The sequence below is a fragment of the Bubalus kerabau genome, chromosome X (genome assembly GCF_029407905.1).
Source record: "Bubalus kerabau isolate K-KA32 ecotype Philippines breed swamp buffalo chromosome X, PCC_UOA_SB_1v2, whole genome shotgun sequence".
Lineage (NCBI taxonomy): Eukaryota > Metazoa > Chordata > Mammalia > Artiodactyla > Bovidae > Bubalus > Bubalus kerabau.
The window spans coordinates 4,504,509-4,520,562 of NC_073647.1; the positions used below are offsets into that span (position 1 = coordinate 4,504,509).

A 16,054-nucleotide genomic window follows, 5' to 3' on the forward strand; every position below is an offset into this window, starting at 1 on the left:
CCAGGTCAAGGCTCCTTCTGGAGGCCGCTCTGCCCTGCCCGGGTGCTCGGCTGGACACGTTCGAGGTTCCTCCGGGCTGCACACCATTCGTACCGAGCCCGGCGGTGCCCGGGCCTGGCCGTGACGAGGCCGGGGCCGCTCTGCCTGGCCGGCGATCGAACTCCCGGGGCGCGACGGAGGCTCGGCTGCCGCGGGGCCAGGTGTCGCGCCTCGGAAGCCGCTGCTGGAGCCGCGGGCGCCCCGTCCCTCTGCCGGCGCTGGCCCCGGGGTTATCTGCGGCCGGTGGGCCGGGTGGCCCTTCCCGTGTGCCCCGGCCCCCCCACCTCCAGGGAGGCAGAGCCGGGAAGTGGTACCGGGAGCGAAAGAGGCGGAGACTGCGGCGGCTGCAGCCCGGCCGGGCTCCGAGCGAGGGGCTGCATGGAGCGGCCGGCGCGGCTCTGAGGGCTGTGGGCGCTGCTGCTCTTTGCCGGCCGCGGCGGCGTGGCTGCGCCCGCGGGTGAGTAAGGTCCCCCGGCCGGGGCAGCGGGAATCGCGGCCGAGAGGCCCGCTGGGGCGCCTGGGGCCGAGGGCCGCGGCGGAGTCCGGGTCGAGGGCCCTCTTCCGGACATCCCGCGGCCGCGGCGGCAGGCGCCTCCCGCGCCCGGCTGGAGTTTGGGGGACCCGGGCCGACCGGGGTTTCCTGGATCCCGGGCGACTGGGTTGGCGGGGCAGGAGGACGACGACTTGTCGCCGCACTTCCCTTGGCCGTAGGGCAGCGCCGAGGAGCCTGGCGCCAAGGCCTGGGGCCCGAAAGGAGTTCGCGGGGTCAGGGGCGGGAGTGTCGCCCGTGGCCCGGAGCGGGGATGAGGGGCCGGGAGGCTGCGGGGACGGCGACCAAGGTCCGGGAGTGCGGGTGACGCGCCGAGGCTCCTTGCGCGGCGGGTCCAGCAAGGTGGCGGCAGTCGAAGGGAATCTCTGAAGCGCCTAGTCCCTGTAGCAAAGGACGGGTCTGCTCTGGCACACAAGAAATCCATGGGAAATCCGGAGCACCATCCGCGTGGAAGCCTTTTTCTTTAGTAACCTTTTTATTTTGGAATAATTTTCGATTTACAGAAAAGTTGCACAGATGTGAGTTCTCATATGCTCCTCACCTGGTGTGGCCATGTAAATGAATCAACCAGAGTTACTGTGAAAACTTGGAGGGAGGGGGCACTAATGAATTCCTGAGGGACAGCTTTTGGCCTGAGCGACCTTCTGGACGTTTTTTTGGTGACCATAGTAGCTCCAAAGTTGATAGGTTTTATTGTCACGTTGACACAAACACCCACAATTTGTTTATTGCTTTTTCAGCCAGTGCCTTGGGCTTTGAAACCCCAGTTGAAATGTTGATTGGGAAACTTGGATGCCCTCTATTGATTCAGTCAACAAAACCTATGCCCACTCTGCGTGCCCTGTGCCAGGCAGTGTTCTAGGGGCAGAGAATACAGTGGTGAGCAAAACAGAGCAAGTCCTTGCCCTTTGGAGCTGGTATGCTATTGGTAGAGTCAGCGTAAGGGGAGGGGGAAGTAAAATATAAGGTATGTTAGAGGGCAGTAAGTACTATGGAGAAAAACAAAGCAGTCCAGAGGTTTGCCATTCTAAATAGCGTGGACTACGTAGACTGCCACTGAAAAGGCAGCATTTGAGGAGAGACTTGAGGGAAGTTTGTAGTTTGCCAGTCATTCATTCAACTGCCTGCCTTCTTTAGTACTGAGCCAGGTGTTGTGCATTGGCTTAGAGCCTTAGAGTATATTGTGTAATCGTTGTGCCCCCCATGCTCCTAGTTCACTTGGGGGGATCTGATTTCCATAATCATGGGGCAGCTACAGTGCAGACAAGGGAGGGGGGTCACCCATCCCCTCGGTTGTTGTCATTGAGTTACTCAGTCACGTCCGACTCTTTTCCGACCCCGTGGACTGTAGCCCTCCAGGCCCCTCTGACCATGGGAATTTCCCAGGCAAGAATATTGGAGTGGGTTGCCATATCCTTCTCCAGGGGATCTTCCCGACCCAGGGATCAAACCCGCATCTCCTGCATTGCATTGTATTGCAGGTGGGTTCTTTGCTGCTGAGCCCGCAGGGAAGCCACCCATCTCCTTAGTCTCCTGATTTTCACCGTGCCACTCCAGTCCCCTCCCTCCTCCAGACTCCCTCTCCCACACACCTCACACCTGGAACAACAAACAGCTGACTCTAGCTGATACTGGCAATCCCCAACTAATCAGTTTTGTCACAGAGGTTCATTGGCGACTTGGTTACTCAGAAATACAGAAACTTTTTCCCATTGGAAATATTGATTCAATTGCATTAAGATATGGTGGCGGGGGGGCGGGGAGCAAAACAAAACAGGGGACTTGACTATTATAATGGTCTGACCTTACCCAGCTGTGGGACTTCAGGACTGGTCATTTCTCTCTCTCGTGCAACAGTGTTCTCTGTGAAAGGAGGTTGAACTCCATAAGTTTTAAGGGCTCCTCCAGCTCTAATCATTTGAGCGTTTATAAAAATGATTAGGTTACCAGCTTAGTTTTAGTCTGTGTAGATTGGTAAGTCTACATTGTGGCATTCTTAGTAACAACTAGCATTTCTATAGTGTTTAGTCTATGCCGGGCAGCATTCTAAGTTTTCCACTTGACCTATTTCATCTTTCCACAGAACCTCTCCTGTTGGTGCTGTTACCATTCTTGTTTTGTATAGGAGGAAACAGGCACGGCAAGGCCCAGAGGCTTGCCCAGAGTCTCGTAGGTGCTAGACTGCAGGAGGGAGCTAGGCTGCTGACCCCAGCAGTGGCTTCCAGAGACCATGCCCCTAACCACTGCATTCATTGCCTCTCTCTGCAGAAATGAGGAGAGTCCTTGGCTGGGAGGGGAGCTGGGCCTCTCCCAGTGCTGCAGGGCAGGACTGGTGGGCATTCACGCAAGTATGTACAGGCCATTGGTAAAAAGTGAATGATCATGTATTGGAGACTTGCTTTATGACTGCCAGACTGTGTAGTCCAAACAATAAGTACCACAGGCATTCAGAAGAGGGGAAACTGAGGGCTGGGAATTGTGAGGAAGAACTGAAATTTGAGCTAGACTTTTAGGGTGGGTGACATTTGAGTTGGTAGAGGAGAAGTTATTCCCAGTTTGGGAGGCGAGCAGGAGCACAGGCCCAGAAGTAATGGTGGTGGTGCCCCTGTGGGCTCAACGAGGAGTCCGGCTTGGCAGGAGGGTGTATTGGCCAAACCAGTCAAGGCAGAAGGGCTTTATTTGCCCTTGAGGCTGAGTTGGGGTGCAGAGGGAGGGAAATCACACTGGAAGAGTAGTCAACAGGGAGACTTGATGAGTGTGGGGCTGGAGGGAGGGGGGGCTCACCAGACTGCAAAGCTCCCCAGGAATCTAGGATTGGAGGTGGCCCCTGGAAAGATAGGTCATGCATGCCTTCTGTCCAGGCTCGGGCCTAACTGCTGTATGTCTGCCTGCCTCACGAGACACAGCAGAGCACATGAGTATGATCAGGATAATTAAGAGAGGTGTTGCAAGAAAAGCACTGAAAGAGGTTGATGGTTAAGATGTAAAGGAAGGAGATGGATGACTCACGTATGACCCGTGATTTCCTTGACTTTTCCCAACATATGCATGCTTCTGCCAACTCCTGTGACTGAACGAGAGACAGCACAAGCTTTGAGTTAAGCCTTATTATTAGAGACAGCATTGATCGTATTCATTCGAAATTAGAATGGGATCTTGCGCTAGAAGTGGGAAGATGTAGAAGTCAGTTGGTTTCAGGACATTGATGGAAACTCACTCAGAACCTTGCTACTCTGCCTTAGGTTAAATTCAGAGGATCCCATCACAGGCCTCTTGTGTTAACAGCACTACCTTGAGTGCACCCCACAAAATTTCTAGAAGAAAAGCACTTGCTGAAGAGCAAAGAACCTGTGAGTCAATTAAATCCAGACCGATCAGGCTACATCCATCTTTATATTCTCTGTGGTGCCACATGGTGTATTCCCTCCAGACATCACAAATAAACCCAGAAGCCCCTGGTTGTTGTCCCTTCCAATCAGACTGCTGGCCCTAAGCTTCTTCTAGTGGAAATCCTGGAATCACCCTGAACAGTCTCTGGCCTAGAGAAACCTAAATCCAGTGGGAGAAATGGACATGGCCACAAACCTCTTTATCATTTGCTGCTGCTGCTAAGTCACTTCAGTCGTGTCCGAATCTGTGCAACCCCATAGACAGCAGCCCACCAGGCTCCCCCATCCCTGGGATTCTCCAGGCAAAAACACAGGAGTGAGTTGCCATTTCCTCCTCCAATGCACGAAAGTGAAAAGTGAAAGTGAAGTCACTCAGTCGTGTCTGACTCTTAGTGACCCCATGGACTCCAGCCTACCAGGCTCCTCCATCCATGGGATTTTCCAGGCAAGAGTACTGGAGTGGGGTGCCATTGCCTTCTCCATTATTATTTGCTACAGTAGAGGAAATCTGTCAAGTGCTATGGGTACTCAAGTGCTTTCCAGGTGTCACTAGTGGTAAAGAACCTGCCTGCCAAAGCAAGAGACCCAGGAGAAGAGGGTTCAATCCCTGAGTCAGAAAGATCCCCTGAAGGAGTGCATGGCTATCCACTGTAGTACTCTTGCCTGAGAATCCACATGGACAGAGAAGCCTGGCAGGCTGCAATCCAGTGAGTTGCAGAGTCAGACACGACTGAAGCGAGTTAGCACACAGCACACACACACAGACGTGACCTATAAGAGCGAGGTGATAAGGACCTGAAGAGAACACTGGAGGTGAGGATGGGGGAAGAGTAGATCTGAGAGGTGGTTTCCCAACTAAGTGTTGTTGTTCAGTCGCTCAGTTATGTCTGACTCTTTGCCACCCAAGGGACTGCAGCAAGCCAGGCTTCCCTGTCAATCATCATCTCCTGGAGCTTGCTCACACTCATGTCCATTGAGTCGGTGATGCCATCCAACCACCTCATCCCCTGATGTCCCCTTCTACTCCTGCCTTCAACCTTGCCCAGCATCAGGGTCTTTTCCAATGAGTCAGTTTTTTGCATTAGGTGGCCAAAGTACTGGAGTTTGAGGTTTAGCATCAGTCCTTGCAGTGACTATTCATGATTGACTTCCTTTATGATTGACTGCATCTGAGTGACCGCATGGCTAATCGGTGGAATGGGCAAACTACATAGGCTAGATCTGGGAAGGGAGGTGTCTAGGATTTAAGTTTTAGCATTCCTCTCTCACTGATTTTTGTTGGGCATGGGGACAGTAGCTGGTAGACTTTGACCTTAGACTATTACTATATTTTAACTTAAAATAGATTTATTTCCATCATACAGTTTGAGCTTTGAAATAATTTTATTTAAAAATTAGTTTCTGGCCATGCCATGGGAGCCTCGGTTGGCCTCAGATAGCCAGTCGCCCACCGTCCCCACCATGGGGCCGCTGCCCAGGTCCTTTGGGGCATGGCGTGGCATGTCCCTCCACGTGTTGGGACCGAGTCCAATACAGAGAAATCTTCATCCTGGAACACAGGCACGACCAGAAAGGCAGCAGCCCCCTCACCCAACACTGCACCACTCAATTGTGGGGAACCTGGGGGAACCTGGTGCTAAACCATTCCTAGATGACCTGCTTCTGGGTTGGGGTTTTGCATGTAGCAGAGCAGCTCTCTCGCTTCGATCTATTGAAAGTCAGCCCTCAATACAAAGGTTTGGCAAAAGAAATAAGGTTATCAAAATTTCTGTTTAGTAACAGGATATTTTTTTTTTTAAGACAAAAAAATTAGTTTCTATGGTCAGGCAATAGTTTTAGAAGTGCTAAAGTATTTTTTCATGCAGAACATAGAATACATTAAATGACTAAGGTAAACAGAAGAAAATATCAATAACCAAAAGTCATATTTAACATTGTAGCTTTTATTTGACCCAGGATTTACAAAATCAAACGCAAACAAAAAGACAGGAAGGGTTCTTTGAGAGTAAGGAATGCTGTTGCTATCTTCACAGGACCATTATCCAGTTTTGTATGGTGTCAGGTTCTTTTCCAGACTCTGTTCTCTTTACCTTGATGTATAATTGTATTATTTACAATTTACCATTTCCTCTTTACTATATATGATAGAATACAAGCAAAGGGTTTTTGTAAACTGCATGTCCTCTGGAAGTACAATCAGAAGGTTAACTCATTCCCAGTACCACACTTGTTTACACAATTTCTTCCCCTTTCTTTTTCCTACTTTTGCTAAAACAAAAACAAACACACACACACACACACACACACACACAAACACCACCCCCCAAACAAAACAAACAAACAAAATCCCTGGGAACGTCCCTGTGGCTAAGACTCTGCACTGGCAATGCAGAGGTCCTGGGTTCAATCTCTGGACAGGGAAACAGATCTCACATTCTGCACCTAAGACCCCCATGAAGCCAAATAATAAATAAGTACTTAAAAAAAAAAAAAACAAATAGCAATGAAGAACATAGAAGCACCTGGGTTTTGATCAGCACAATACAGTAGTTAAATGTTACTTATTTTCTATTTAGTTTTTAGTAAATATTAAACATTTTTTTCTAATGCAGGATATAAAATCATAAAATAAGTTGACAGTTAACTTGCCAGTGATTGAAACACATCAAATGTTACATATGAATAACTAATTCTAAAGTAAATTAATAAAAGTTTTAAATAACTAGAATCAAGTACTTAGAATGTATTATTTCAGCAAAAGTCAAATCATAATATAGTAAATTTTACTTCTTTTCCATTTTGTTTTTAGTAAATATTATTTTAAGTATTTTTATAATAATGCAGGATATAAAAACATAAAATAAGTTGATAGTTAACTTGCCAGAGAGATTGAAACACATCAAAAGCTAGATATGAATTCTAAAGTACATTAATGAAACAGTTTTAAGCAACTACAACCTATGATTTAGAGTAAAAGGCAAAGATTACTGATGCTATGTTATAAGCTTCCATGTTTTGGGAAAGAAATATGTAAAGGGAGATAATATTCAACCCTGGTGGTACTTCATTCCAAGAGAGGTTGAATCAAATTAACACCCACAACCACAACTTACTGTTTTTGTCTCCCCACAAGCTAAAAAGTGGGGGAATGTTGAAAGTGACTGCTATTATGTATGGGCTTTTTTTAAAGGGTGATGAAGATATTCTAAAACTGTGGTGATGGTTTTACAAGTTTTTAAATATACCATAGAAACTAATGTATTGTACTCTATTTTAAAGGGTGAGTTTTATGGCACATGAATTCACTCAATAACTTTGTTTTTTCTACACGCCCAAGGACACATGAAAAAAAAAAAAAAGTAAAGAGAAAAGGAGTTGAATACCACCACGGCCCAGGGAAAGTAAGGAGGGTGGTAGGGGGAGGACAGAGGAAAGGAAGCAGAGGGACATGCATTGCTGACTAGTTCTCCCCTCCTCCATTCACTATACATGTGCACACACTTGCACACGTACACACGTGCAAACACATGCACACACACACACACACACACATGCACACACACACTGTGATAACCAGTGACAAGCAACTGGCTGCTTTTTGTTACGGATAAAACCATAACTGCTTTGTTTCCTGAAAAGGTCTCCTGCTCTTGTAAATGTTGCCCTTGCTTGCTAAATAGTTGGTCTTTGTTAATGAGGTTTTTCCTTCTTATGCTCTTGCTTTTTGATTTTTAAAAGCAAATTTTCATAACTAGTATACAGCCTGTGTCACATCTTCTCTTTTGTAATTTAAGTCATGCTGTATGGTATCTGGAAAGTCATGCTCACTTTATTCTGAAAAATATCTGCTTCTGAATCTTTCTCAGTGTAAGTATTGTTTTTACCTTGTCAAGCCAAGTAAGTATTTCACAAGTATTACAGGGTTGAACTCTTACAGTCCAGGCCTTTTAGGTGTTCTCTTGGCTTTCTTTTTTTTTTTTTTTTTTTTTTAATATATGCCTTCTTATTGACTCATAAGGGCTTCCCAGGTGGCACCAGTAATAAAGAACTTACCTGCCAGTACAAGAGTCTAAGAGACTCCATGGATGGGAAGATCCCCAGGAGGAGGGCATGACAACCCACTGCCATATTCTTCTAGAGAATCCCAGGGACAGAGGCGCCTGGCAGGCTACAGTCCACAGTGTTGCAAAAACTAGGACACAACTAAACCAACTCAGCATGGCACACACGGACTCACAGACACTAGCAGCTTAATTTCAACAAAAAGATGATCATCTCTACACTTTTATATAGAAGTAGAGGGATTCTGAAAACTAAGTCTCTCTCTTTGTAGCTGAATTTTATTAACTGGCAATAAGTCACTATTTCAAACTCTTAGTCATTTGCTCAACATTTTATTGCCTGTATATTATGTTCTGGGAAGTAGAATCAAAGTCAGGAATTATCAGTTACATAGTCTGAATACAAATGTTAAATAGTCTGAATTGATAGGAAGACTGTCCTCTTGGACCAGAAAAGTAGTCTCCTTAAGAGACAGACGGAGCGATAGCTACATCCCCCCTTTTTCTCACTGTATCTTGACTTTTCTCTTTATTGAAGACCCTGAGTGCAAGCCCGAGTCTCATCTTGTGGCTTATCAACATCACGGGCTGCACCTGTAGCTCCATTCGTATCCTTCCTTGCTGTGGACTGTTCTCTGCAAGGTGTCTGGCTACTGCTCTCTCTCATTGAAACGCGAAAAACACCAAATGATGGTCTTTGCACATTAGAGCTTGAAGTATAGTCTAAAGGAAATAGATGTAAAGTGGGGTTTTCGTCTCTCTGTGTAATAGGAGAAAATATGCTTTTGGTGTAACCAATCATACTTTCCTCTGAAGTTTCAGATAATATTTCAGCGGGTAGCTCTTCTTCTGGAGAAATAATGGAAAGGCTCCAAGGGAAATCAATCTCAGTCCTCTGTGTGAAAATGTATCTTCTTTGTGGATGGCCAAGCCTGGCATCAGGAAGGCTGGAGTCATCTTGAAATCCAAACACTGTCTGAGGGCCGAGTGTAGACGCTGAAGGAACAGTGCTAGATGACTTCTGACTGCCACTGCTTATTGTGATAGTCTTAGTGCTGTTAGAGGAGATCTCGTGAGGGCTCTCTGGCACCTCAAAGACGTCCTGACTGTACAATGGAACCTGAAGCTCGGAACTGTGTGGCTGTTTCTTTTTCCCTCGAGCTTTCATCTGTTTGGTTTTCGTTTGTGTTTTCATTTTGAGAGCCACATGCCTCTCAGGTCCGGGCAGAGGGTCCGCGATTGAAATAACTGACTCGCGCTTTTGAGACCCAGGGACGGAGTCATCGTCACTATCAGAAGCAGAACAGCGAGACTGTGGCTGTTTCCTCTTGAGCCTAGCCGAAAGCTGCTTGTTTTCTTCTCTTAGTTTATTCCTTTCTGCTGTGAGCTCACCAGTAAATTTCAGATTTTGTAGCTGGATATCATAAAATTCTTGCTGTAGCGTATTTCTGTACATTTCATTTACTGTAGAGCCATCGCATACTTCAGCGTTTAATTGACCTTGCAGGTCATGGGTAGCGTCATTCAGGTCTGTCCCTTGCTCCGTCAACTCTTTAATTCTGGACATGGAGCCTGTCCAGCTCTCGTCTGACAATTGCTCTTTCCTCAAACTGGTTACTTACCCCTGAAGTCGGAGTGGCTCTCCGTCATGGAGCTCTTTTAATGTTAGCCAGGTTTTTGTAAAATCTTCAGAAGCTACATCACAGAGGCTAATCTGTGTTTTATCTCCTTTGGAAGAGCTCTGCCCACTTTCCCAGTCCTCTTCACCCCCGTCCCCCACCTCCATCTTGATTCCCTGACTGGGATTGGGAAACAGTGGAGACACGCACCGACAAAAAAGGGCCGTGGATGGGATGACAGTTTAAACTCTTCTACAGACCTGTGAAGTGGCTTCCAGGCACTGGGTGGGCGATTGGGCAGGCAAGAGGATGGATCGAAGATGGCTCGGGGTGGACAGAACGGCACAGTTGGGGGGCTGGAAGGAGACACCAGCCTCCTTTTGCCGAGAAGAGCGAAGGCGTGTGGGAGAGAAGATGGCGCCTTCAAGCCACCCTGTGCCGGACTGGAGACTGGAGAGACCAGAAACGCAGTGAATTCTGGGAAAGCCCCGCTGAGCTGAAGTGCGTCACAAAAGGTGGTGGGGGTGGAGGGAGTTGGAACTTACCCCCTGCTTTATTTTTGAAACAAAGTAATTTGACCCAGTTTTAGCATCTTTCTTCCTGACAGTCAGTATTTTATAATCATTGAAAACCGCAAATACCCATGGTGTTAGCAAGTTGGATGTAAAGTCAAAAGCCATGCACTCTTTCCTCCCTGTCACCCCTCCGTTTAGGCAACAGTGCTTAGTGGTCCATTGCTAGATTCGGAGGCTCTCGGGAGACTGGCAATTCTGTAACTGATTACTGTTGCGACCCATGCTAGATCTTTGCTGGTGGCTCAGTAGGTAATGCGGGAGAGCCAGGTTCAATCTCTGGATCGGGAAGATCCCCTGGAGAAGGAAATGGCAACCCACTCCAGTATTCCTGCCTGGAGAATTCCATGGATAGAAGAGCCTAACCCATGAATTTTCAAATATCATTTGTTACAATGCAAAGTATGGTAATATAGCACTAACATGCTACTGTTTTTCTTACTAGAGTATGTTTGTTTCACTTTAGATACATGGGGAAAAGAATCATAGCAAGGAAATTCCCATAGCAGTGCAATTTCCTCTTTTTTTCTTCTCTTCCAACAGAGGGCAGTCTTAGTCATGCCATGCAAAACCTAGATGCTTCCTGTTGAGTTAGCCTTAAGGTACCCATGATTTATTGAATGCTTCTCAACTCAAAGTTGAAATTAACCTGATGGGAAGTGATACATTTTTAAAAGTTTTCCAAAAGGTAATGGTTAGACTGATGTGCACAGTTTCCAGTCTAATCCTAGAACAGATGCTTGTCTCTACTGAAGCTCGTGAGAAAGGGCTAGATCCAGGGGAAGGCAGGAAATCATCAAGTGAGGACAGTTGTCAGGTCTGTACTTTTGTTTACAACCTATCGATACCCACTTCAGTTACTAATGTAAACAGAAATTGCCAAGAGCAATTGAGATATATATTATATATTATTTCTTCCTTGTTTTTGCTGTGTAAGTCTTAGTGAAATGAATACTTAAGGAAACATTTGTGTGACCCTAAGGAAAAGATGACTTGCTTATTTTGATAAGATATGTTTCCAAGGTAGAGTTAGTCATTAAAGGAACTTAAATAGACGTCTTTTATTTTTTAAAATAAGTTTCATAGCACTTGGAAAAACTAAAGAGGCAGTTTGGATGGGGTTTATTGCTGAGTCTCTGGAACATCCTAATAATTCAGATGACAATTTCTACTGTCTCCCCAGCACTGGGAACTGGTTGGGAACTGCTATGGTAACTACCACCATCAATCTTAATCACTAAGATTGTGCTGACCTGCCCTCTGTGTTTAGTAGAGGATGGACAAAGGCTTTTTCCTCAGTCCCTGTATTACCAAGTTGTTATTTTTTTAAGTAAACCCTAAAATTCAAGGAGAACAAAATAAAAATGAGGAAATAGATATGTTTATAGAGTAAAAAGGTTCTGATCCAAGTTTAACTCTGGCCCAGAGACAGATTAGATAGGCCTCATTCTTAAACATCTAACTTCAGGAAACCACCCCCCAACCCCCTACCGCCCCCAGCCCCCCAACCCACCCACCCCCGCCTCCCGTGAGCTCTGAGTATCCCTCTCACCGTTTTCTCTGACTCTTGCCTTTCCTATCTCCTGAGAAAAAGACAGAAAATTATTGGAGTATTGTCCACTCTACTCTGATATTTTTGAAGAGAGGAAGGAAAGTAAGAAATTTCTCTAAATTCCTTACTTGTATTCTTGTAGTATAAGCTATTTTAAATACATAGTAAGCATCATACAGTTTCCAGTGATGTCTCATTTAAGCCAAATAATAGTTGGTAGGCTACTGAGCGTAGCACAGTGTTTATGTGGAAATCTAGTCATTTATTAGTTAAAAAAATCTAACATTGAGATACAGTATTAGAGTACTTCATTTCCTAACTTTAACCTTTATTTTAGGGTGCATAATGCCAGGCTGTCAAAACACTTTGGAGTAGCCTGAAAATCGCAAACCATGCCAGCTCATTGAAACAGATCAGGAATACTGCAGGCCGGGCTTCAGCATCTTAATAGCCTGGAAAGTTTATTTACACTTAATCACAGTAAGTGCAAAATGTAGGTAGGGTACTCATTTGAAAGAGACATTAATACTATTTGACCCAAATCACCAGTACAGCTGGAGACATTTTACATACATCGATACATTTGCATATCTCTGTTTCTGTACAGTCATTTCCTCGTATGTGAATATAAGATCAAATATGCATGGATTGTTTCTGGCAGTTTTAGTTAATAGTGAGTTCTTAGTTTAATACGAAGGAGATTAATTTTCTCATTGAACTATTATACTTATGTGATTTTACATTCAATATCTTTTATCTATACTTAATGAAAATAATGAATCTGAATAAAATCGTATATATATTTGTTTAGAATGACTATTTTTCATTCAGTGATTATTAAGGGATTGCCCATGCTCAGCTGTCTGCAGAGGTCAGAGCACTGTAAATACTATTTTGACAAAGACATATTTCACACAGGTTGAAATTTTGACAAGTTCAATAGGAAGCTAGAGGTTTATATACATGAAAGCTATTCTCTGAAAGCAAATCTTAATAAAAAGTCAAAGAGTGAGTCAGTGTTCATTACCAGACAGTCCTTTAGAGGTTGCATAAGAGGAAGCAAGCAGAACTGGCTCTGCCATGAGGACTAATCATAAACACAAATGTCTTGAGCAGATGGATGCTGAGCTACTAGACTCAGGACCATTCAAAAAAAAAAAAATGGGAGTGGTACAGCCTTCAGCTTTGCTCTTTGTCTCTTATAACAATGTATTGAAGCTGTGTCTTTCAGTTGGCCCAGATGCTTTGTTTTCCTTCTGATTTAGAAACAAGCCTCACACCATTGGCATCATTGAAAACATCAGGCCATAGGGAACCCCTGTACATAACATAGCTGCTTTTCTATGATTTCTCATTTTTGCCCATATAATTAGAACACAGCCTAAAATGCCTCCCATGTTATTTCTTAGGTGCATACCTAGATCATCACTCACATCTTGTGTACAAAGAAGTTGGCACCTATTTATTTGTTACAGAGCTGTTGATACAGAGCTGAAGTAAAATATTTCAGAATTGATTAACCCAGATGGTATTTGATTAAGGAGTAAATACAGCAAAACTCATTAAGTCTGCAGGTACTGAGAGCCTGGTGTCTTTTTGCTTGTCTCTCTGAGTCCTTGGGAGAGAAAATCATTCAAAACTGTTATGTGAATCCCTGTGTCACACAGTTTTAATTTCCTTTTTTTTTTTTTAATCTCAGATTCTACAACAACTGAAGCAAACATTTTCCATCAGGCACTTCTTGAAGGAAATACTGCTATGGAAGTTTCCCTAACAATATTAGATACCATATCATTTTTCACTCAGTGTTTCAAGGTAAAAATGAAAAGTTAGAATTTAGTCAGTATCATTGCAAAGAAAGTATGCAAAAATTAACTAGACAGATGAAGCTTAGTACAATAGAAAAGCCCCCAGTGAGCAGTCAGGAAACATGAGTGGCAGACCTAGTGTGACCTCAAGAAATCATTGAGACTCATCCTTAAAATGATACAGTTGGACTGTTAATAATTTGTTCCTTATTCTCCTCTGTTATTTTTGTGTTTAAAAACAGGGTTTTTTCATACTTTTATGAAAATATCCAGTCATTTCTGGCCCAAATTATGATTGAGTCCGTTTATCCAAATACCCGTTGAAAATAGGTGTCTTGTGAAGCCAGAAGATGTCCAGGCAGGCTGGCTGGCTGGCTTCCCTTGTCAGAGTGCTTATTGGTTTTACTCAGATGCTTGCCTCTCAGTACAAATCATCATTGCTAGGATTAAAAAACAGAAGAAGAAGACATTGAAAGCAGTTTATCTTGCAGGGTTGTTGAAGGTGTAAAATGAGATAATGGATATTAGAGAGCTTTGAATAAACACTGTATAACTATGTGCTTTGCTTAGTTGCTCAGGCGTGTCTGACTCTTTGGGACCTCATGGACTGTAGCCCAACAGGCTCCTCTGTCCCTGGGATTCTCCAGGCAAGAACGCTGGAGTGGGTTGCCATTTCCTCCTCCAGGGGATCTTCCCAACTGAGGGATTGAACCCAGGTTTCCCGCATTGCAGGAGGACTTTTTCCTGGCTGAGCTACCAGGGGAGCCCATATAACCATAATGTGACGTAACAGTAGCAGGAGAAGTCAAAAGTGAAAACTCTTGCTGGCTTTTCATCTGCGTTACACAGATTTTTTTTTTTTTCCTTTTCTTTCCCCTTCTCAAAGTAATTCAGTTAATTGCTCAGGCCTCCAGATTTACTATGCAAACCAGGACTGTGCTTTCAAAGAGGCATATAAGGGAAAACTAAATTAGATACTAGTCAGAAATAAGCTGCAGTATCTTTATATGCAGTATTAAGTTTGTTCTGATTAAAATGCAACCCAAATTTATTTTTTATTATGCCAGTAAATAAGAGCAGAGAAGGCAATGGCACCCCACTCCAGTACTCTTGCCTGGAAAATCCCATGGATGGAGGAGCCTGGTAGGCTGCAGTCCATGGAGTCGCTGAGGGTCGGACATGACTGAGCGACTTCACTTTCACTTTTCACTTTCATGCACTGGAGAAGGAAATGGCAACCCGCTCCAGTGTTCTTGCCTGGAGAATCCTAGGGACAGGGGAGCCTGGTGGGTTGCCGTCCATGGGTTCACACAGAGTCGGACATGACTGAAGTGACTTAGCAGCAAATAAGACATTTGGTTTCATGCTTTGCACTGTATTTCTTCCTCCTGTTCAGACATTTCTTATTTATGTAACATACATCTCTTGGTAGATGACAGGCGCTATCCTAAGTGATTTAGAAATATTAGCTCATTTTTTATTGTGGACTGGAGGTAGAAAAGGGGAGTGCAGATGGGCACCACGGATCTTTTAGAGATGATGTGAATGACTAGATTGTAATAAATGGACAACTCCGTAAATTTACTAAAAATAATTGAATGATAAATTTAAAATAGGTAAATCTTGTTGTATGTAAATTAAACCCCAATCAACTTAAAAGTACAAATGAGAACTGACCTTTAATTCTCACACTAGCTTTGTGGTATAGATGCTGTTATTTTTCCCATTAAATTTTTTTTTTACTTATGTAGCTCCATGGGTCTTAGTTGCAGCACTCAGGATCTTTGATCTTCTCTGGATGCGGGATCTTTTCACTGTGGCATGCCAACTCTTAGTTGCAGCATGTGGGATCTAGTTGCTTGACTAGGGTTTGAACCTAGGCCCCTCCCGATGCCAGTGCAGAGTCTTAACCAATGGACCGCCAGGGAAGTCTCTATTTTTCCCATTTCAAAGTGAGAGAAGTGAAGCTCACAGGGAGCTTAATGTCATATAGCTAGTTGGTAGCAGATCAGGATTCTGATCTTGCCAATTATCATAAGAGTCCATGCTTCTAAACATTACCCCATTCTTTTAAAACAGTAGCCAGAAAGATGGAGCACCTTTCCGGGATTCTGTCTATCATCGTTACCAATAAATCTGTTACAAGTTGAATATTGTTCTTTTTTTTTTTTTTTAGATCTCATTCTAATTTTTTTTTAATTAAAGGATAATTGCTTTACAGACGGAGAAGGCAATGGCACCCCACTCTAATACTCTTGCCTGGAAAATCCCACGGATGGAGGAGCCTGGTAGGCTGCAGTCCATGTGGTTGCTAAGTGTCGGAGACGACTGAGCGACTTCACTTTCACTTTTCACTTTCATGCATTGGAGAAGGAAAGGGCAACCCACTCCAGTGTTCTTGCCTGGAGAATCCCAGGGACGGGGGAGCTTGGTGGGCTGCCGTCTATGGGGTCGCACAGAGTCG

At 44.5% G+C, this 16,054-nt stretch overlaps 1 protein-coding gene across 1 annotated transcript in view; it reads left to right on the top strand.

Annotated features, from left to right (window-relative positions):
* The first annotated feature begins 369 nt into the window (after positions 1-369).
* Positions 370-16,054, top strand: part of LOC129640273 (dedicator of cytokinesis protein 11-like) — a 198,933-nt gene continuing 183,248 nt past the window's right edge. The window contains exon 1 of the mRNA XM_055565487.1: positions 370-496. The gene's annotated coding sequence lies outside the window, so the exon portion shown is untranslated. The remainder of the gene's footprint in view (positions 497-16,054) is intronic.